At 38.3% G+C, this 23,959-nt stretch overlaps 1 long non-coding RNA gene across 2 annotated transcripts in view; it reads left to right on the top strand.

Annotated features, from left to right (window-relative positions):
- The window catches only part of LOC119537937, a 48,719-nt gene that overhangs the window by 22,808 nt on the left and 1,952 nt on the right, over positions 1-23,959 (top strand). For both annotated transcript variants that reach the window (XR_005217487.1, XR_005217486.1), the window contains 2 exons: positions 2,480-2,608; positions 3,445-3,543. This is a non-coding gene — a long non-coding RNA (uncharacterized LOC119537937). The remainder of the gene's footprint in view (positions 1-2,479; positions 2,609-3,444; positions 3,544-23,959) is intronic.

Here is a 23,959-nt window from a genome sequence, read left to right as displayed (position 1 = left end):
ACTGGCAGAGGACTAGAAGCTCGAGAAAGGTTGTTTCTGCTCCCTTTTGTACCTAGCAATGTGTGGCCTCTGGCAGTCATGGCTCTGAGTCATTGTCTGTATGGTGATGTGGGCTAAGGTAGGATGATTCTGAAGCTCCGAGAGGCAGTCTCCAGGGAGCTCCCTGGGAATGTGATTATGGTGCTGGCTTTGTTCTAAGCACAGCAAAGACCAAGGAAGAATTTGTTTCTCCTTCAAATCCACTTGAAATCATTTAAGGCAGTCTTAGTTTGCCAGGGTTGCTGTGACAAGTATCACAGACTGGTTGGCTTGAATGACAGGAATGTATTATCTCCCAGTTTTGGAGGCTACAAGTCCAAAATCAAGGTGTTGGCAGGGCCATGCTTTCTATCACATTCTGGTGGTGGCTTGCTGCAGTCCATAACTCAGTTTCTACCTCTGTCATGTGGTCACCTCTCTCCCTGTCTGTCTTCTACTCTGTGTCCAAATTTCCTCTGCTTGTAAGGACCACAGTCGTACTGGATTAAGACCCACTGTTAGTTGGGAACAAAGGCACCTATTACCACCCCCAGGGGTGGAATCTCAGCACGTGGAGGGTGGCAAGAATGTAAAAATTCCTGCCACCAGGAAGTCAGTCCTAGGGGAGCCACCTCACTTCACCACTTGCAGGCGTCGGGGTCCCAAGAGAAGCATGACTCACCCAGCATTGGATGGAACAGCGTTTTATTCACATAGAGAATAGACAGAGGAAAGTCAGCTTCACTAGTGAACATTGGTTCCCCACTGCCAGTGGGTTTCAATCAGATGCACAGAGATGTTCTACACACAGCACCCCTTTGTTATGTGTGTGTCCAGTGGTGGGGGAGCCCCACTGCCTCCCTACAAGAGACAAAAATGCCACCAGGGTGTGAGCTGGATGCCATACAACATGCCCACTTTAATCAGACTGTCTCCAGTGAATGTTTACATCTGCTCGGGACAGCAGGGGAAGGAATGTGCCAGCAACACCTTATCTAACAGGGGATTGTGTTTTATCCCCCCAGGCTGACACTGAGCACAGAAAAAATTTGTGGGTCCCAGGGAAAGGCACCAAGTCACACTAGGACAGTCCCATACCACACCCACCCTGATTCAGTTTGGCCTTTAATAACATCTTCAGAGATCCTATTTACAAATTGGTTCACGTCCACAGGACTGGGGGATGGAACTTGAACATGCCTTTGTGGGGGACATGATTCAATCCCCAACAGCCCTTGTATAGTTCCACTGTGTATGTTTTTCTGTAAAGCCTCGAAGTCAAACAAAAGCAGGATTTCCTATTCAAGCTTGGCCCAATTCACCAAGTGACCCAGAGTGAACAACTGTTTTGATTTCTCCCTCTGTCTTCCTTCCTTCTTTCCCATCTTCTTTCCCTCCCTCCTTCCCAAGGACAAAGTAAACAGGAAAGTAACAGCTGCAACTAGACTTTGTGTTCTTCAGAGAAGGAATTATTATTATTTTAACAATGAGCTACCAAGGTAAAGGCTATTATATACTTATATATTATTTATAGCATATATTATAATACATACATATATTAAACCTAGTATATATTTGTTTCTGTATAAAATGAATGCATACTCATTTGCATGTCTGTATCCTTAAAGCTGCAGAAATGTCTTTTACGGTGTTGTTCTCCTAGATGGAAACAGTAGCTTCTCTTCAGATTTTATTCCTGGGGTGCCAACTCAAGGGATGTGTGTGTCAACTCAGGGGGATACCCAGGCATTTGAATTAAGCTAAGTTTGATTATCTATAAACTATATGCATGAGAGGTTAATACAATTATTGACTTAAGTAGAACTGACAGGATTTTAATATGGAATTTCCCAGGGACTTGGGTGGAGTACTTTAGATAAATGTTGAATTGAGTTCAAGATTATATTATAATACACACCCATTTTGGACTACTAAACTGAGAAAAAGTGTCATTAATTTCAAAACAAAACCGATCCCTGCACGGAAAGAAAATCCTAATTTTCTTTCCTATTATGTTATATAGGACCAAATGAAGCCTATTATGTTTATAACAGAGAGGGTAAAAAAAAACAAAACAAAAAAAAAAAAACTGGCTTTCCACTCAGTTTGGCTCGGAATATTTATTTAAGGGCTTGAAATAGTTTGATTTTATTTCAAGTTGCTGCTTCTCCTCATCAATCGTGCAAGATCAACGGGTTTGGTGATTTCCCGCCCTGCAATTGTTGAGTCTATATTTGACCCTGTCTCTTTTTGGGTGGCTACGCTGTAAATTAGGAGGGAGAAGGGGTATGTATGTTGTCGCCAAGTGAGGTGTGGGGGATGGGGAAGGTGGGGGGTAAATCCAATCAATTTCAAGGTTTATTATAATAAATGCTAAAGGTTTGAAGAACCAAGAGTTCTGTGATAAATAAGGGCTAAGCAGAATTTGTCAGTCCTGGCTGTGGTGTTGCTTTGGCCTCAGAATTCCTCTGACAACAGACGGACAAGGAGACGTTAATTCCAGAAATGGGAAGTGAAACTGCGGAAGCAGATTGAAAGAAAACAACACACGATCTGTATTCGGTAACTGCCCTCTGTCGGCTGCGCTGAGGTAGGGCACTCGATGCGACGGAGAACTATGAGGGGGTCGTTTTGCTGGTTTTCTTACTAACAAATAGTTCGTAAGCCAGGAAGTCCTTCAGCCTCCTCCATTGAGAGTACTGACCTCAATGCCTTACTCTTCTGGTGTGGTGGGCACTACTCTCAGAAGGAAGGCACATCAAAGATTTTCACTTGGAGAATGTCACCGTAAGAGGTCTACGTATTATTAGGTGGAGATGCTATTTAGATGTTAACTTTGTTAATGAATTTCTCTTCTAACCTTCCCTCCCCCCTTTTCATGCCAGGTGATAGAGAGGTGTAAGAAAATAACACTGCACTGTAGTTTGAGGGAGATAGTTACAGCGCAGCTCTGCCTCTTTTGGGCTGTGGGTCCTTAGACATTTTGGCTCTCTGAGCCTCTGATTCCTGCTTGCCTACTTTTCTGCCACCTCCTAGGGTGATAGTGAGGACCAAATGAGGCGTTTGTGAAGGTGTTTTCCACCTGTACCCTACGCAGAAATGATGCATTATTAGTAGTATTTGCCTAATAAAGAGTAAGAATGCAGACGACATTTTCCCGCTCAAACGACCGAGGAGTAAAGAGAGTAAAAGGAATCACCCTGGATTTTGTCTGTCTCTGATTTTAAGGTCTTGGGAAGCATTCTGAGACTTAAGTGAATAGACTGGAGTCAGAGAGACATATATTCAAATACTGTCCCTGTAACCTTTGTAGATTACTTACCTGCTCTATGCTTCTATTATGCTGTCTTCAAAATGAGGAACCTCTTCGCAAAATGCCTGATACAGTGTGCACACTGTAAATTCCATCTCTAATGTTCTTCACAGAGAACAGAGTTACAAGATACATTCTTATCTGAGGATGAGTGGTACCAGCACAAGGCCAAAGTGAATTCATCCCTATAACAATAGGGATCAAATTTCAAGGTAAAAATGAAAATAATTATCTTAAACTTAATAATTATTAATTTTATTGAATGGAAATCAATGAAATACATATGATTAATTCCAACAGTGTACTAATTCTTAGCCGAAAGAATATTGGGGAGTTGATTTGGCATGGAAAGGACACACATTTTCTCAGTTGAAATTGTAGGGTGGCACAATGTGACATCTTTTAGTTCATCTTGCCCTTATGCAGCACCATCAAAGGAGGATCATTTTCACACACACACAAAATTTAAATCAAGGGTTTTTATCAATTTTTCAAAGGAATTTTAAAAATCTTTTGATATTTAAGCCAGGACCTTTTGGAAATGTTTATTATGTCATATCCTTACCCATTTTCTCTTCTTTAGTGTTAATTTGTATGATGCCTTGTCTATTTTTTTCTTTTTCAATTTTTACCTAATCTCCCAACACATGTTGTGGAGCATGTGTTCTTTCCATTTTTTCATCAGTTTCATGAAATTCTGCATCTTTTGCAAGAATTGCAACTTCATTTTGCCATCTATTTGCTTTGTATTGCCAGATGTTTACAATATCCAACACACAGAGAAAGACTGAAAAAGATTTTGATTGGTTGATCAGTGATAGTGATGTAAGCTAAGCAAGAAGGCTTGTGTGAAAGGGAAACAATTTTATAAGAATTGAATTCATTAGTGAATATTTTCATGTAATTACAAACTTTTTCTTCCTGTAATAACCATGTCCTAAAGGAATTTGAATAATGAAAATGTGATAAGAACTCCCTGGTAATGCCCCTTTATTTAAGGAAGAATTGCTTTCTAAGGAAGAATTTCCTTCTGTGTCCATTCATGCACATAACTTGTCAGTTCTCAGCCTGGGTTTAGGGATTTCTAACTTTGCCTAATAGGATCAGTTTCATTAACCTGGTGATCTAAATCACCATCTCTTTAACTAAAGCTTTAGCAGATACTGTTAAGCAGTATTCTAATGTGATTAGATAATTTATACTCTTAACAGCAATCGTGAAAGTTCCAGTTGCTCCACATCTTAAATAACTTAATTTTGGGTATTCTGGAACAGGTGTAATGGTATCTCATTTAGATTTTAATTTGCATTTCCTTAATGACTAATGATGATGAGCACCTTTTCACATGTCTACTGGTTATTTGGCTATCTTCTTTAATGAGGTGCCTGTTAAAGTCTTGCACATTTTTAAAAAATTAGCTGAAGTCTGGATATATGTCCTTTGTTGGATATATATATGCTGTAAATGTCTTCTCCCAGTCTTTCACTTTCTTAGTGGTTCCTTTTGATAAAACGATTGGATTTTTACCAGACAAATTATAAAGTATTCTTTACTGGTGGAAGCAATAAATTCACGAATCATCACTTTTCAGTTTTGTTTGACATCAAACTACTGACGGTTTTAAATAAAATAGAAAATCATTCTTCCATATGTTTGCAGCATGTTTATAAGGAGAATAGGATAGAATGGAGTTTAAGTGACTCATATATCTGTATACCCTATGACCCAGAAACTCTATACCTGAATATATACCCAACAGAAATAAGTGCTTATGTTTACCAATAAGATAGATACAAGAATGTTTAAAACTTCTTTATTAATAATAGCCCCATACTGGAAACAACTCAGCACAGCAGAATGGATGAATAAATTATATTCATACTGAGTAGTAAAGAATTTAACCTTACCTAAAACGACGTCTGGTCTTTACCCTTAGCTTCTAGAAGGTAATCTCTAAGCCCTTGGAGAGTCTTGCCTGATAGGAGTGTCTTGGCTTGCCTGGGGGCCTTGGGTCATTCTGTAGAGGAGGAGTGAGTGGTCACACCAGAAAGACCAACAGTGACTTCCAGAGGTGATGGAGACTGAGAGATCAGCCATATGGACAATCAATCAATCATGCCTCCCTGATGGAGCCCTGACAAAGAGTCTGCACTCAGGGCTCACAGGAGCTTCCCTGTTGGGAAATTGTCACACACTGATGCCAAGTAAGTAACATTGCCCTGATTCCATGGGAAGAGGACAACAGAAGCTCCACATTTCCCTGCATTCTGCTTTATGCACGTCTTCCCTTGGCTCATTTAATGTGTCCTTTTCCTGTAATAAACCATAACTGTGAGTATAACAATTTTCAGTGAGTTCTGTGGATCCTTTTAGCAAATTATCAAACCTAAGGGTGGTTTTGGGAACCCCCCAAATTGGGATTGGTGTCAGAAGTGAGGGTAGTCTTGTGTGCGCTGTGCTAACTTTGCAGTTGGCTAGCTGTAGCACCTGTAAGGAATACTACATAGAAATGAAAATGAACAAACAACTGATCTATGCACCAATGCAGTAAAGAAAACAGATGCCAAGTATATATAATACATGATTTACATGAAGTTCAAAAACAGACAAAACTAAACAATAGCAATAGAAATGGAAACTATAGTTACCCTAAGGGGGGGTGGTATTGACTGGGAAGTGACACAAGTAAGACTTCTGGAGTGTTGGAAATCTTTTATATCTTGATCTGAATGGTGGTGATGTGAGTGCATGTAAAAATTAGTTGAGCTTTATTAAGATTTGTATACTTTGCATGAAAATTACATCTCAATAATAAAGTAATAAAAAGCAAGCAGCAAATGAAAAATCTATTGCTGAGGAATCGATACCTTGAAATGTAAATATTTTCAATTCTTAACAAGGTAGCATATTCCACTGGGAGTAGAAAAACCTAAAAATATTAACCTTTGATAAAAAATAAAAAGGTAAGACCTTTAATGTTAGTAATGGGACTGTGGATAGTGCTTACTATCTTGATACTATTCAATATTTTCCCATTTTCTGTGATGAGCTTGACTTAGTTTATAATAAAAAATTATGGAAACAAAACTTCTAAGTATCTGTTAAAATGCTAACTGAAAATAGTCTCTCATTTTAATTTGAGTTCATTGATTTAAAACATTAATATTAAATATTTATGTATTTTGTATACTTTTTAATAAAAGAAAGAATTGAAAATTATATCTCTTAAGCTAATACTGTTTAGGGTAATAAACACTGAAAGTATATACATATATGTAGTATTAAAACCATACACAAGATTGCATAGGCCAGTGCCATGCAATTTAGGGCAGACATTTGGTGTCCTTCCTGGTCTCCTCCCCAGGGCACGTTGGAACCGGGCTATGCCTCCTATATGGGTCCTTGACCATGTTTTGACTGGGAAATAGGGACATGGGAAAGTCCTCTCCTTGGTGACTCTCCATCCAGAATTTGCTCCAGGCAAAAGCAGCTAGAGACAAATAAATGAGTGTTAAAAACTATAAAAGTCAAATAAAAAACAAATGAACAGATCAACATGCCCAAAGAAAGAACAGAAGAAAGGAAACTTTTTCTTGGGGGTGAAATGATTGCATATATAGTACAACTTCAAAATTGTACTGTATATCCAGGGCAAGAATCAGATGAAGAAAAGGTGAAAAAAATCTGATCAGTTAAACATGGGCTATTCTAAAGGACTAGAATAAATTGAATCAAGTGTCAAAGAAGAGCCTTAACACAAAGGCATACACCAATAAAATCCTAGGCAGGAGAGAGAAACTTATCTCCAGAGTAAACTCATCAAGAAATGAGATTCCTAGACATAAACAAAGAATTACGAGTCATACTAGGAAACAGTAAGATATGGCTCAGTCAAAGGAACAAATGAAAACTTCAGAGGAAACACCAAATTTGGACCAACTAATCAAAGATGTTCAAACAAATCTCCCAAATCAGCTCAAGGAGATGAAGGGAACTATGTCAAAAGAGATAAAAGATATTAAGAAGACACTATGTGAGCATAAAGAATTTGAAAGTATAAAATTAGACATAACAGAAATGATGGGGATGAAGTGCACAATAGAAGTAATTAAAAATGCACTAGAAGCATACAACAGCAGATTTGAAAAGACAGAAGAAAGAATCAGTGAACTGGAAGACAGGACAACCAAAATCTTACAGACAGAAAACAGACAGAGAAAAGAATAGGAAAAACTGAGAAGTGTCTCAGGGATTTGAGTGACAGCATGAATTATACAAACATATGCATTGTGGGTGACACAGCAGGAAAGGGGAAGGGGGCAGAAGGAATATGTGAGGAAATAATGGCTGAAAAATTCCCAACTTCTATGAAAGACATAAATATACATGTTTAAGATTGGAATGTACTCCAAACAGAATAAATTCTAAGAGGCCTACTCCAAGACACATACTAATCAAAATGTCAAATGCCAAAGATATGGAGAGAATCCTGAAAGTAGCAAAGAAAAGCAATTCATCAATACAAGGGAAACACAATAAGAATATGGGTCAATTTCTCACCAGAAACTATGGAGATGAGAAGGCAACAGTATGATATATTTAAGGTATTGAAAGAGAAAAACTGCCAACCAAGAATTTTTTATCCAGCAAAGCTGTCCTTCAAAAATGAGGGAGAGTTTAAAATATTCATAGATAAACAAAAACTGAGTTTGTCAAGAAGGTATATGCCCTACAAGAAATGCTACTGTGAGTTCTGTGGGCTGAAAGGAAAAGACAACAGAGAGAGGTTTGGAGTAGAGTATAGAATTGAAGATTATCATTAAGGGCAATGAAAAGGTAAAAAGACAAAAATAATAATAAATAAAAGATACGATATATAAAAACCAAAGGATAAAATGGCTGAAGTATTGCCTTTACAGTAATAACATCGAATGTTAATGGATTAAACTCCCCAATCAAAAGACACAGATGGGCAGAATGGATAAAAAAAAGTATGATCCAACTATACACTGTTTACAGGAGGCTCACCTCAGACCCAAAGACACAAATAGGTTGAAAATGAAAGACTGAAAAAATATATTCCTTGCAAATAGTAACCAAAAAAAGAGCTGGGGTGGCTATACTAATACTGGATAAAATAGACTTTAAATGCAAAACTGTTATAAGAGTTGTGCCAGTTTGAATGTATTATGTCTCCCAGAAAAAGCCATATTCTTTGATGCAATCTTGTGGGGCAGACATTAGTGGGGATTAAGTTGGAACATTTGGATTACGTTGTTTCCATGGAAATGCACCCCACCCAACTGTGGGTGATGACTCTGATTGGATAATTACCATGGAGGTGTTACCGCACCCATTCAGGGTGGGTCTAAATTAGATCACTGGAGCCATATAAATGAGCTGACAAACAGAAAGAACTCAGTGCAGCTGAGAGTGACATTTTGAAGAGGAGCTACAGCCAAGAGGGAGACTTTGAAAAATGCACAGAAGTTGAGAGAGTAGCTGCAGATGAGAGACAGTTTGAAGATGGCCGTTGAAAGCAGACTCTTGCTCCAGAGAAGCTAAGAGAGGACAAACACCCCAAGAGCAACTGAGAGTGACATTTTTGAGGAACTACAGCCTAGAGAGGAATGTCCTGGGAGAAAGCCATTTTGAAACCAGAACTTTGGAGCAGACGCCAGCCACGTGCCTTCCCAGCTAACAGAGGTTTTCCAGATCCCATTGGCCATTCTCCAGTGAAGGTACCTGATTGCTGATGTGTTACCTTGGATACTTTATGGCCTTAAGACTATAACTGTGTAACCAAATAAACCCCCTTTTATAAAAGCCAGTCCATCTCTGGTGTTTTGCATTCCAGCAGCATTAGCAAACTAGAACAAGAGTCAAAGAGGGACACTATGTATTAATAAAAGGTACAATCCATCAAGAAGAAATAACAATCATAAATATTTATGCACCTAACCAGGGTGCCCCAAAATAAATGTGGCAAACATTGACAAAACTGAAGAGTAATAGATATTTCTACAATAATAGTTGGAGACTTCAATACACCACTCTCATCAGTAGATAGAACATCTAGAAAGAGGATTGATAAGGAAACAGATATTGAATATATGATAAAGGAACTAGACCTAACAAAGATATATAGAACATTGCACCCCAAACAGCAGGATATACATTCTTCTTGAGTGCTCGTGGATCATTCTCCAGGAAAGACATATTGGATCACAAAACAAGTCTCAGTAAATTTAAAAAGATTGAAATTATACAAAGCACTTTCTCTGATCATAATGGAAAGAATATGGAAATAAATAACAGGCTGAGACTTGGAAAATTCACAAATACATGGAAGTTAAACAACTTACTTTTACACAATCAGTGGATCAAAGAAGAAATTACAAGAGTAGTAAATATCTCAAGATGAATAAAAATGAGAACCCAACATATCAAAACTGATGGGATGCAGTGAAGGCAGTGCTAGGAAGGAAATTTATAGCCCTAAATGTCTACATTAAAAAAGAGGAGCTAAAATCACTGCACACCTGGGGGAACTGGAAAAAGAACAGCGAACTGAAGCAATCCCAAAATCAAGCAAAAGGTAATCCCAAAGCAAGCAGAAGGAAAGAAATAACAAAGATTAGAGCAGAAATAAATGAAATTGAGAATTAAAAAACAATAAAGAAATGAATATAGATGCAAAAATCCTCAACAAAATACTTGCAAATCGAATCCAAAGACACATTAAAAAAATCATACACCATGACCAAGTGGGGTTCATTCCAGGCATGCAAGGATGGTTCAACATAAGAAAAACAATCAATGTATTACAACACATTAACAAGTCAAAAGGGAAAAATCAATTGATCATCGCAATAGATGCTGAAAAAGCATTTGACAAAATCCAACATCCCTTTTTGATAAAAACACTTCAAAAGGTAGGAATTGAAGGAAACTTCCTCAACATGATAAAGAGCATATATGAAAAACCCACAGCCAGCATAGTACTCAATGGTGAGAGACTGAAAGCCTTCCCTCTAAGATCAGGAACAAGACAAGGATGCCCGCTGTCACCACTGTTATTCAACATTGTGCTGGAAGTGCTAGCCAGGGCAATCCGGCAAGACAAAGAAATAAAAGGCATCCAAATTGGAAAAGAAGAAGTAAAACTGTCATTGTTTGCAGATGATATGATCTTATATCTAGAAAACCCTGAGAAATCAACGATACACCTACTAGAGCTAATAAACAAATTTAGCAAAGTAGCGGGATACAAGATTAATGCACATAAGTCAGTAATGTTTCTATATGCTAGAAATGAACAAACGGAAGTGACACTCAAGAAAAAGATACCATTTTCAATAGCAACTAAAAAAATCAAGTACCTAGGAATCAACTTAACCAAAGATGTAAAAGACCTATACAAAGAAAACTACATAACTCTACTAAAAGAAATAGAAGGGGACCTTAAAAGATGGAAAAATATTCCATGTTCATGGATAGGAAGGCTAAATGTCATTAAGATGTCAATTCTACCCAAACTCATCTACAGATTCAATGCAATCCCAATCAAAATCCCAACAACCTACTTTGCAGACTTGGAAAAGCTAGTTATCAAATTTATTTGGAAAGGGAAGATGCCTCGAATTGCTAAAGACACTCTAAAAAAGAAAAACGAAGTGGGAGGACTTACACTCCCTGACTTTGAAGCTTATTATAAAGCCACAGTTGCCAAAACAGCATGGTACTGGCACAAAGATAGACATATAGATCAATGGAATCGAATTGAGAATTCAGAGATAGACCCTCAGATCTATGGCCGACTGATCTTTGATAAGGCCCCCAAAGCCACCGAACTGAGCCATAATGGTCTTTTCAACAAATGGGGCTGGGAGAGTTGGATATCCATATCCAAAAGAATGAAAGAGGACCCCTACCTCACCCCCTACACAAAAATTAACTCAAAATGGACCAAAGATCTCAATATAAAAGAAAGTACCATAAAACTCCTAGAAGATAATGTAGGAAAACATCTTCAAGACCTTGTATTAGGAGGCCACTTCCTAGACTTTACACCCAAAGCACAAGCAACAAAAGAGAAAATAGATAAATGGGAACTCCTCAAGCTTAGAAGTTTCTGCACCTCAAAGGAATTTCTCAAAAAGGTAAAGAGGCAGCCAACTCAATGGGAAAAAATTTTTGGAAACCATGTATCTGACAAAAGACTGATATCTTGCATATACAAAGAAATCCTACAACTCAATGACAATAGTACTGACGGCCCAATTATAAAATGGGCAAAAGATATGAAAAGACAGTTCTCTGAAGAGGAAATACAAATGGCCAAGAAACACATGAAAAAATGTTCAGCTTCACTAGCTATTAGAGAGATGCAAATTAAGACCACAATGAGATACCATCTAACACCGGTTAGAATGGCTGCCATTAAACAAACAGGAAACTACAAATGCTGGAGGGGATGTGGAGAAATTGGAACACTTATTCATTGTTGGTGGGACTGTATAATGGTTCAGCCACTCTGGAAGTCAGTCTGGCAGTTCCTTAGAAAACTAGATATAGAGCTACCATTCGATCCAGCGATTGCACTTCTCGGTATATACCCGGAAGGTCGGAAAGCAGTGACACGAACAGATATCTGCATGCCAATGTTCATAGCAGCATTATTCACAATTGCCAAGAGATGGAAACAACCCAAATGTCCTTCAACAGATGAGTGGATAAATAAAATGTGGTATATACACACGATGGAATACTACGCGGCAGTAAGAAGGAACGATCTGGTGAAACATATGACAACATGGATGAACCTTGAAGACATAATGCTGAGCGAAATAAGCCAGGCACAAAAAGAGAAATATTATATGCTACCACTAATGTGAACTTTGAAAAATGTAAAACAAATGGTTTATAATGTAGAATGTAGGGGAACTAGCAGTAGAGAGCAATTAAGGAAGGGGGAACAATAATCCAAGAACAGATAAGCTATTTAACGTTCTGGGGATGCCCAGAAATGACTATGGTCTGTTAATTTCTGATGGATGTAGTAGGAACAAGTTCACTGAAATGTTGCTATATTATGTAACTTTCTTGGGGTAAAGTAGGAACATGTTGGAAGTTAAGCAGTTATCTCAGGTTAGTTGTCTTTTTCTTACTCCCTTGTTATGGTCTCTTTGAAATGTTCTTTTATTGTATGTTTGTTTTCTTTTTAACTTTTTTTTTCATACAGTTGATTTAAAAAAGAAGGGAAAGTTAAAAAAAAAAAAAAAAAGAAAAGAAAAAAGACAAACAAGGAAAAAAAAAAAAAAAAAGATGTAGTGCCCCCTTGAGGAGCCTGTGGAGAATGCAGGGGTATTCGCCTACCCCACCTCCATGGTTGCTAACAAGACCACAGACATAGGGGACTGGTGGTTTGATGGGTTGAGCCCTCTACCATAAGTTTTACCCTTGGGAAGACGGTTGCTGCAAAGGAGAGGCTAGGCCTCCCTATATTTGTGCCTAAGAGTCTCCTCCTGAATGCCTCTTTGTTGCTCAGATGTGGCCCTCTCTCTCTGGCTAAGCCAACTTGAAAGGTGAAATCACTGCCCTCCCCCCTACGTGGGACCAGACACCCAGGGGAGTGAATCTCCCTGGCAACGTGGAATATGACTCCCGGAGAGGAATGTAGACCCGGCATCGTGGGATGGAGAACATCTTCTTGACCAAAAGGGGGATGTGAAAGGAAATGAAATAAGCTTCAGTGGCAGAGAGATTCCAAAACGAGCCGAGAGATCACTCTGGTGGGCACTCTTACGCACACTTTAGACAACCCTTTTTAGGTTCTAAAGAATTGGGGTAGCTGGTGGTGGATACCTGAAACTATTAAACTACAACCCAGAACCCATGAATCTCGAAAACAGTTGCATAAAAATGTAGCTTATGAGGGGTGACAATGGGATTGGGAATGCCATAAGGACCAAACTCCACTTTGTCTAGTTTATGGATGGATGTGTAGAAAAGTAGGGGAAGGAAACAAACAGAGAAAGGTACCCAGTGTTCTTTTTTACTTCAATTGCTCTTTTTCACTCTAATTATTATTCTTGTTATTTTTGTGTGTGGGCTAATGAAGGTGTCAGGGATTGATTTAGGTGATGAATGTACAACTATGTAATGGTACTGTAAACAATCGAAAGTACAATTTGTTTTGTATGACTGCGTGGTGTATGTGAATATATCTCAATAAAATGATGATTAAAAAAAAAAAAAAAAAAAAAAACAATAAAGAGAATTAACGAACCCAAAAGTTAGCTCTTTAGGAAGATCAATAAACTTGACAAACCCTTAGCTAGACTGATTGAAAAAAGAGAGAAAATGCAAATAAATAAAAGCAGAAATAAGCGGGGGGGGGGGCATTAATACTGACGTCACAGAAATAAAAAGGATCATAAAAGGATACTGTGAATAGCAATATGTTAACAAATTATACAACTTGGATGAAATGGACAAATTCCTAGAAACACTAATTAGTATGACACTAATACGAGGTGTTAATGATAGGGAGGTATATAGAGGAAAAATAAACCTAATGTAAACTATGGATGATAGTTAATAACACTATTTCAATAATCTTTCATCAATTGTAACAAATGTAACTACCATTAAAAAAAAGTACAATTATTAAAAAGTGCTATCAACAATTGTAACAAATGTTCCACACCAATGCAAGATGTTGGTGGTCAGGTAGGGTATGGGAGTCCTGTATTTTATGCATAATTGTTCTGTACACCCAAACTTCTCTAATAAAAAAAAATAATAATTAAAAAAAAATCCTGCTCTTTCCAAAGACAAAGGAAAAAGATTGCATCTTCCTTGCATTATCTAAAAGCAGTATTGCCTGACAGTTAAGGTTTATGTCTGACTGCTTGAGTTCACAGACACAGCTCTGCCATCTTCTAGTTCATGATTTGTAGGCAATTGATTTAGCCTCCTTAATTTTCAGTTTCCTCTGAATTAGGAGTTAAAATAGCATCCATGAATGAAAAGGTTCATAAAAATTATAAGCAGTTTTTTTTTGTTATTGCTACAATATTTGAATTAACTTTGTTTTGCTCTGTTTCCCTAACAACATTGTTTAAAGAGATTTTTAAAGGATATTTTACATTAAAAATTATTTGGTGTTCTGAGCTCTCAAAAAGTTTAGTAGCATAGCTCAAACCAGTTTATCTACCCACTCTACGTTGGAAATCAGTACTAGTCTGCATTATCTAATCCTTGTAACTACTCCATGAAGTTGGCAGAGCAGTGTTTCCATTTTATGTGCATGGACACTGAGGCCCAGAGAGATTAAATGGACTCCCCAGAAGACTCAGAATTGCCCAGAATAGAGGATAGGTCATCTGAGTTACAGTCGTGTCAGTGCCTGGCCACAGTATGCACAGGGCATTTCCTTCTGCTTGAGCTTTCTCTTTAGTTCCTCTGTGGCCTCTCTGGTTTCTCCTTTGGTCTAAGCTGTGCCCACCCACCGCTCTAATCTCCCACAGTCTCCACACTCTTCCCATCAACCAAACTGTGTTTCCCATTTGCACACTTGTGCTCACATTGGCCCTTTGCCAGAATGCCTACAATCCTTCAAAACTAAAATTGCATTCTTCGTCCTTTGTAAAGAATTTTCTAATTTACTGCATGCAGTGCTCTGTTTAATTTTAGCCTCTTTTGCATGTTAATAACCCTTTATTTTTCCTCTTACTCAGCACTTAGAATTCTCTGTTTTTCATTTTGGTTATTTGGGTACTTGTCTTCCCCTTACATGTCAATTATTTATCTTAAAATCTCTTATGCTACATAGCATAGTGCATTAAAAATAGGAAATGTTTAATGGAGAAGTATTGAATGAATGAATGAGTTAATAATACAGAGGCAAATAAGTACATATTTTTAATAAATATTTGTGAAACAAGTTTGGGGATGCATATCATAATAGGCAGTTATACTTCCCTTTGCCTGGATTTTTGAATGTAGCAAATGACTTGCAGATTCATTTCATGAAAATATTTTGAGGTTTTAAAAATAGGATTCTTGCTCAATTGTCCTTGGGTTTGATCTCATTAATGCATTGGAAATGAATTTGCTGTCCTTTGAGGGCACATTATCTGCTATAGGCCATGGAGATGCACATTCACAGAGAATTTCCTGAATGCCTAATAGATCAGAGAGTGAGGGGCAGAGCCCATTTGGTGGCAGGTGCATAGCCAAACTTTCCCTGGGTAGGTCAGGGTGCTCCTGCATGGGCAGCAGTCATATTCAGCAGGTTGGGTTCACAGGCCCGCAGATATGAGTTGGGAGAGTGGTTGAAAAAATCCTCTCAGCTATGGCATAGGTGATTATATTATCTAATGCACATTGTGGTTCTAGAATTTGGGTGAACTATGCAATTTAACTTTCATGCATTTCAATTTTTTAATGCTCTCCTTTTCTGTCCTATGGATTGTCCTATGGGTTTCATATAGCTTGAGATATACTTGGTAGTTTATGCAGTGTATTTTATTTTATCTGTTAAGAAATCTTGAACTGAGTATGCAAACCAAAAATACAAAAATAACTATGTACTTTGAGCCAGAGAACCTGTGCTTTTAAAATAAAAAGTTTATGCTTAAAATTTTTAATTTAAGATAATTAAAAGGCCTCAGCTTTGGGGAGATGATGAATCACTTTCTATTTCCTGAAAGTTTTAGTAACACCAGAGCAACTGGGTATGAATTATGCTGACGGAGAAGGATAGTGGGATTTTCCAGAATGTTATCAGAGTTATTCAGAATGTTATCACAGGAGACTTGGAGATGGCCTGATAAGACTTAATTGTTGGCTAAGCTCAGAATACTTGCTGAGAAGAGTTGTTTTAACAGGATCTCCCCCAGGGCCCAAAGCAATCAATGCAGCCCTTAAAGCTGGAGCTTGGTGCAAGAAAACAAGTCTTTTGGAGTGGAATAGTTTAATGAAAGACCATGGACTTTGGAGGTAATTTGATCTGGGTTCAAATACCATTTTAGCTACTTTCCAACCATGTGATCTTGAATAAGTAAATTAACCTCTCAAAATCCTCAACCACAAAACCCAAAATATTGCAAATTGCTAGGAAAAATATGTGTGACGTGCCGGTCACATATGTAAGCATTCAGTACATCATAAATATCATTGTTAATGTTTCCCTTGGGATTTATAAAGCATTGTTCCAAAGAATCATTATTTTGCACTTAGTACTTTAGATAACAGAAAACAATTTATGAATGGAAGACAAGCCTAAGTAGATTGAATGTAATATTTTTAAAGATATATTCAGGGTTCTTTTAATATCACTGACTGTATCTACAACTTCAAGGAAAATTTTGAAAATTAAACCAAATAATGATATTAATACTTTACATACTCTATTTTCCTCTTTTATGTGCTTTTATTTTGAGACATCCTGAATCTTGCCTGGGTCTCTGGTGTAACAAACTTGGTGAGCTAAGCCAAGGAGGAAATAGGGCATGTCTCTCCATTAACAGACAGTAATGCATTCCCTCTTGTTTACTACACTCTTTCTCTATTAGGTCATGCCAATTTGGAGAATGAAAACAAAACAAAACAAAACAAAACATGGTGTCGGGACTACTTAGAGGGCATTTTAATTTGAACTTCATGTGCTGTTTGGAGCACAAATTCATTATGGCCCCAGTGAAACATGAAAGAACAAATGTTGACCATGAGGGCAGAACGAACATTGTTTATCACAGTATCCTGCTATCCCAGCCCCTCTGGACAAAGCTAGAACAAATAATCCAGGTTTGATTATAATTGACCTGCCTATGGACTTAACCCTAGAAATGAATCTTGGGTGTAGCAGACACAGAATCATGGAGGCAATGGGGCCACACCCAAGTGAAGTTGTGAAGCAGGTGAATGCTGCCCGTGAGTGACCTTCATCTCCTATTTTTACCACTTTCCTCCTTGCAGGCCAACTTTCATTACATACGTCCCTCCTTTTCTGTGCTCTCTCAAAGTGCTCTATTCCTGTCACAGTTAAAGCTGATTTAAATACTGGAGTTAACTGGCTCAGCATTTTGCCCTTCCAGGTGTATTTGGGTTTTTCGTGAAGGTAGCATGTTAGAAACAAGCATTATACCTTAAAATGCTCACCAGATTGTGGAGAAAAGAATTTATTCATGATGTTGCAAGAACAGACTCACAGCCAGACACATGGCAGGTGTGCCAAAAAAAAGAACATGGTAATAGTTATATGCTATCCCTAATATGCAGGTCCCTCCCATGTTTCCCCATTGGCTGGGTACTCCAGAGGTTATAGCCTATCCGAGAGAGCTAACTATCCCGCCTTTGAGATTTTGAATTGTACAGCCTATTAGAGAGAGTTAACTAATTTAAATTTCCTGCTGAGAGTTCCTGCCTTTGATTATACCCCACATCCCTTTACATTCCAGTAACCCTGGTTATTTTTCCCAGATAGGAGCTGGCGCTGATTCTAGGCTTACTGCATGGCTTTCTCTCTCTCCTTCCCTTTATCACGGAGACTGTTTAAGCCAGTTCTGCCAACATTTTCCCTATTTCGTGTTGCCTTTATGTGAAAGCTAAAGTTAACCCTTTCTGATATAGCAGTTATAAGCGATGTCTAACACAAAGTTGTCTGCTCCATGACTTGACTTTCTTTCCTATCTCTACCAAATGTTAGTCAATACTTAACTTTTCTGAGCCTCAGCTTCCTTATCTGTAAAATCAGGACAGTATTCAGTGAGGATCAAATAAGACATCTGTTAAAAAAATGTTTTGGTAAACTGTGGATTTTTAAAAACATTTTTAGTGTTCTTCATAATTAGATCAATATTATTAAATGTTCCATTTCCCTCACAGGACTGTAAGCTCCTTGAGGGCATGAATTGTGCCTGGTTCATCAGGATGCCCAGGGACTGGCACTGGGTGGGGCTTTAGTAAAGTTGCAACATTTATTAAGTGCATGAATAAATGTACAAGTGACAGTCCAGGAGGTATTTGGGGGTCCTGTATTTTGCTGAATATAACATCTTTGTGTCCTTTCTCTGACTGGACAGTCCTCATTGACCGTAGAAAAACACAATTTTCTTTCTTGCCTTGACCAGATAAATTGACAGTTTATGTGGAGTTTTCATCCCTACACATGTAGGAATTATAGTTTATGATGTAACTTTTTGCCCACCATAAGCCAAAATTAGTGCTCCAGAGTAAGCAGGCAAGATCATTTGATCCTAAAACTCATACATAAAAGGAGAGGCTAGTAAATGTGTGGCTGAGTGCCTTGATTTTCTCACGTTTTTGGTGTATTTCTGATTTGTAGAAGAGTCCAAACAGGTTGTGTGCTGGAGTTCATTCATGACAAAAACAAACCCAGCTTGGTTTAGGCCATTACCTGTTTTCATCTGTAGCTATTCAATAAATGTGCTATTTTTTATAAAAAATTTTTTTTGAAATTTTCAGCCGGGATAACCACTAGACCTAGATGTCATAATACAGCTATACCTATTATTTCCAAGTGCAATCCTAAATTAAATATCACTTCTATAAATTTTTAAGTGTAATTACTTCAGAGAGCATAAAGAGCTAAAATTTGCCTATGTGAAATGGACTTGAAAAACATCCACCTCCCCTTATTATCCCTGCTGCTAAACCCCAGGCTACAAAAGCACCAGATGGCTTCAGTCTTCAGGCCCTTTGTGCTGGGTGTCTTTCATTTGTTCCTCCAGATCCACTCTCCAACCTTCTCTACCCTCTGATGTGAACTGCATGAATGGGCTTCCTTACTGCCACTTCAGAACATGCGAGGCACAGGCAAGAGAATGAAGGGCAGAAGGAAAGTGCAGTTTGGGACATTTTTCCCCTGGCGCCTGCCCAGCTGATCTTCCCAAAGAAATAGCTGATGTCTGGCTTCCAGCAGCTGCCCTCTCTTCCATCTGGGAATAACTCCCTTCCTTTTTCTTATCAGGCCTAGACAAGATAACAGCTCCCTGTTGCTACAAGCTCCAGAGTACAGTGCTCCCTCTTGGTTTTCGTAAACCCTGCCGACATTTTTTGCATAGAGTACTTTTGCTGAATGCTCCACAAACCAACCGGTTTGAGTATGCCATCTCCTTCCCGCCAGGACCCTGACTGATAGATAAGCCTTGTGTTCAGAGAGAATAATGCATCTGGAAGTTGGCCTGTCTATCTTAGACCCTTAAAAAATAGCAAAGGCAAAGTACAAACCAATTTTAATCCATTTCTCTGAGTAATTCATTGATTACTATTTGATGTCTTTATTTCTCTAAATTATTTCATACATATTCACATACATTACTTTAACCAATCTTGTTTGTGAGGTCAGTGATCACCAGTAGTTCAATAAAAGCAGCACCAGCAGCTGCATCACCAGGGACCTGGGAACTGGGATCTTGTTAAATGCAAACTATTGGGTCCCATCCCAGACCTTCTGACTTTGGGGTGGGCCAGTAATGTGTTTTAACATTACCGGAGGATTCTAATGCATACTAAACTTAAAAAACCCCTTATGTAACATATGACTATAGATACATTTTAATATGAGGAAGCACCCACCACAGAGGAATTATTATTATTTTTTTTAATTTTCCTTTTAGCCCAGTGGTTCTCAAAGTAGAGGGCATCAGAATGACCTGTGGTGCCTGTTCAGAATCCCAATGCCCAGGTTCCACAGTGGACTCACCGAATCAGAATATCTAGGGGTAGCATCCCAAATTTGAGAACCACTGGTCATGAAATTAGATCCAGATTGCGAGAAAACATACCTGGAATAGAAAGCAACAAATCTGAAGAAAGAATGTACATCACCTGGAAGTTGTGGGCTCTCGGGGAATTGGAGTCACCTTTGGACCTGACTGGGTTACTGCCTACTGGAAACAGGGAGAGAGGGTTTTCTTTGTATATTGCTGGATCATATTTGTGGCAGCTTTGAACACAGACAAAGAAGAGTAGAATGTATGATGCATGATTTGGGGTGTCTGCTCACCCGTATCTCTCTTTCTCAGAGACTCTACTCCCATCCATAGTTCCTCAAGTGGTTACATGATTGTGCCAGTTTGAATGTATTGTGTCCCCCAAATGCCATTATCTTTGTGGTCTTGTGTGGGGCAGACGTTTTTGGTGCTGGTTGGATTTGCTTGGAATGTGCCCCACCCAGCTGTGGGAGATGATTTTGATGAGATGTTCCCATGGAGGCATGGCCCCGCCCATTCAGGGTGGGCCTTGATAAGTGGGGCTATATAAATGAGCTGACTCAAAGAGAGGAAACTGAGTGCAGCTGGGAGTGATGTTTTTAAGAGGAGCAAGCTTGCTGGAGAGGAACGTCCTGGGAGAAAGCCGTTTTGAGGCCAGAGTTTTGGAGCAGACGCCAGCTGCCTTCCTAGCTAACAGAGGTTTAGAGGACGCCATTGGCCATCCTCCGGTGAAAGTACCCGACTGCTGAGGTGTTACCTTGGACGCTTTGTGGCCTTAAGACTGTAACTGTGTAGTGAAATAAACCCCCGTTTTATAAAAGCCTATCCATCTCTGGTGTTTTGCATTCTCCAGCATTAGCAAACTAGAACAATGATACAACTACCCCGGGACACAGACGATTGCATCCAAGCCGATCCTTTTTCAAAAATATGTGCTACTTATTCCCTGCTAGTGGAAATGTAAACTGGTACAGCCACTGTGGAAGACAGTTTGGCTATTCCTCAGGGAGCTAAGTACAGAGATGCCTTAAGACCCAGCAACCCCACTACTCTGGATATACCCAGAAGATCTGAAAGCAGGGATGAGAACAGACATTTGCACACCCATGTTCATAGCAGCATTATCCACAATCATCAAAAGATGGAGACAACCCAAGTGTCCATCAACAGATGAATGGGTAAACAATTGTGGTATACATATACAATGGATACTATTCAGCAGTCAGAACAAATGAAGTTCTGAAGCATGTGACAACATGGATGAGTCTTGAGGACATTATGTTAAGTGAAATAAGTAGGACCAAAGGGATAAATATTGTATGATCTCACTGATGTGAATTAATAATAATATGTAAGCTCCTAGACATAAAATATAGAATACAGGTTACCAGGATATAGACTGAGGCTAAAGAACGGAGAGTGGTTGCTTACTATGTGCAGAATGTCTAACTAGGATGAACTGAAATGTTTGGAAATGGACAGAGGTGATGGTAGCACATTATTGTGAGAATAACTAACAGTGCTGAATGGTGTGTAAGTGAGGGGGAAGGGGAAGTTTAGAGTCATGTAGGTCACCAGAGGAAAGTTGGAGGTTAAAATGTGGGAATGTAATAACACAGTGAATTGTGTGGTGGACAATGCCCTTATTAACTGTACAAGTATAAAAAAGTTCTTTCATGAACTAGAGCAGATGTATGACACTATTATAAGGAGTTAATAATAGAGTGGTACGTGGGAAACAAGTACCTATCACAAACTATGGACTATAGTTAACAGTTATATTTTAATACTCTTTCATCAACAGTAACAAATGTACCACACCAATACTGTGGGTCAATAATATGGGGGGAGGATTAGGAGTATGAGAGGATTAGAGTTTTCTTTTTTATTTATTTTTTTTCTTTTCTGGAGTAATGAAAATGTTCTCAATTTGATCATGAGGCTGTATGCACAACTATGTGATGATAACTGTCAGCCAGTGATTGTATATTTTGAGTGGTTTCCATGCTATGTGAATATATCTCAATAAAATTGCATTAAAAAAAATATATATATATATACATGTGCTGTGGCCTTGGTACCCAAAGTGTGGTCTGCTCACCAACAGCATCAGGGCATCACCTGGGAGCTTGTTAGAAAGGTCGAGTCTGTAGGCCCCACCTAGACCTACTGAATTAGAATCTGCAGTCTAACAAGATCCCCTGGGATCTATATGCAGAGTCTGAGGAGCGCTGGCCTAAGAAATAGAGACGTCTTATTTAGTAGTGGGGGCTTTAACCCTACCCTGAACTGGTGGTCATTTTTGATCATATAAAGTCTGTCAAGCAAGCTAAGAAAAAAGACTACCTGCTGAGAGACCTTGGAAAATGGGGAAGGTAAGAAAGAAACAGAAACTAGATACCCTGAGAGAAGAAGGAAGTAGCCTGAATTCTTGAATTTTCAGTACAAAACTCCATGAGGGCAGGCTGTCCTTCAGTTTTCATCTAGGATATCCAGATCTGGTTGTGTCTTTACAATAAAACTCTCTTTTTACTTAAGCTATCTTGAGAGGGGTCTGTTTCTTGTAATAGATGAATTGCAAAAAGATTGACTAAATCTTTGAGAGAATTAAAATGGCTATTTGGGTCATTTTGCAGGCCTTGTACAGGGTATTATATATAGGAAAATTGGCTTTTCTTTCTTGTTTAAAAATATTAATATAATACTTTATCATTATTAAAAATTCAAAATTTTCAGAGGGGGAGCAAAGTAGAGAAAAAGATCTTTCTTTCCCTAGCACCTGCTATTCCTGTTCCTGAGAGTTAGTCAGTTAACAGTTTCTTATATAACCTTCAACAAGTCCCCTATGCACATATAATCCCCCATTTTTTTTTCTTAGCACCAATAAACAAAGAATGAAAATCATCTTACCAATAACCTTTTATCAATACACTTAAAAAAATGCTCTTCCATTATTTTATTTTATTTTCAAAACAGCCCTTTGAGGCAGGCAGTAGGGCAAGCACTATTGCTTTCATTGATTTAAAATATGGATATACTGAGGTTTAAAGTTATACCCTCAGTTTTCATTAAATAGTTATGTAAAATTTCTCACTGTATTTGTTTTAAATAATTGAAGAGATCCATGAAGTCTCATGTGGGAATTTTCTTTTAGAATTCAGTGCTAGGGAAAGACCATCTCCTTTGAAGAATTAGATTGCTCCCTCATTTCTGAAATTGAGGCTAAATCCCTGATCATGATTTTGACTTTTTGCCTTGACTCCCAGGATGCTCAGTCACAGCAAGTTCAATCACAGCAACTGATTTTTCTAATTGGAATATTTTCTTTTCCTTGTCTTTTATGAACTGCTTCAAGTATTTTTGTGGAAATAGGCAGAAGGTTTAGTTTAACATAACTTTTAAAATAGGAAAACCAAGTCACCAATGAAGATTTGCCAAAATTCACTGAGATATTTGCTGACAAGCGAGAACTGGTATTGTGGTTTCCTAAATTCTAGTTCATGCAGTTTTCTCTGTTCCACTGAGCTGAGTGGTGAGCTTTTTTCCCCAGAACTATGGAATATATTTTATCTGTTTTTTAAAGTATGGCAAGACTGCAAATGTCACAGCTGAATGTCATTTGACTTGAATATGTGCTTTAGCTTTTGAAGGCCAAATAGCCTTGCCTTGCTTACTGCTCTCACAGGCAGTTTATTCATGCCTAAAGATACACAATGCAGGGCTGGGTGCTTGGGGTTTGCCATCAGGCACAACAAAAAATGAAGGTACGATGTTTCCTGCTTCACTAAATGGTCCTTCAAAAATGTGGAATACTATTTTTCTGTCAGTGTTTTCCCAAATAGATGACAAATATCTAGCTTGAATAAAAACATGATAAAGAAGA

Source organism: Choloepus didactylus, chromosome 1, assembly GCF_015220235.1.
Source record: "Choloepus didactylus isolate mChoDid1 chromosome 1, mChoDid1.pri, whole genome shotgun sequence".
Taxonomy (NCBI): Eukaryota; Metazoa; Chordata; class Mammalia; order Pilosa; family Megalonychidae; genus Choloepus; species Choloepus didactylus.
Note: the sequence above shows the minus strand (reverse complement) of the source record. Positions and strands in the feature narration are given on the sequence as shown.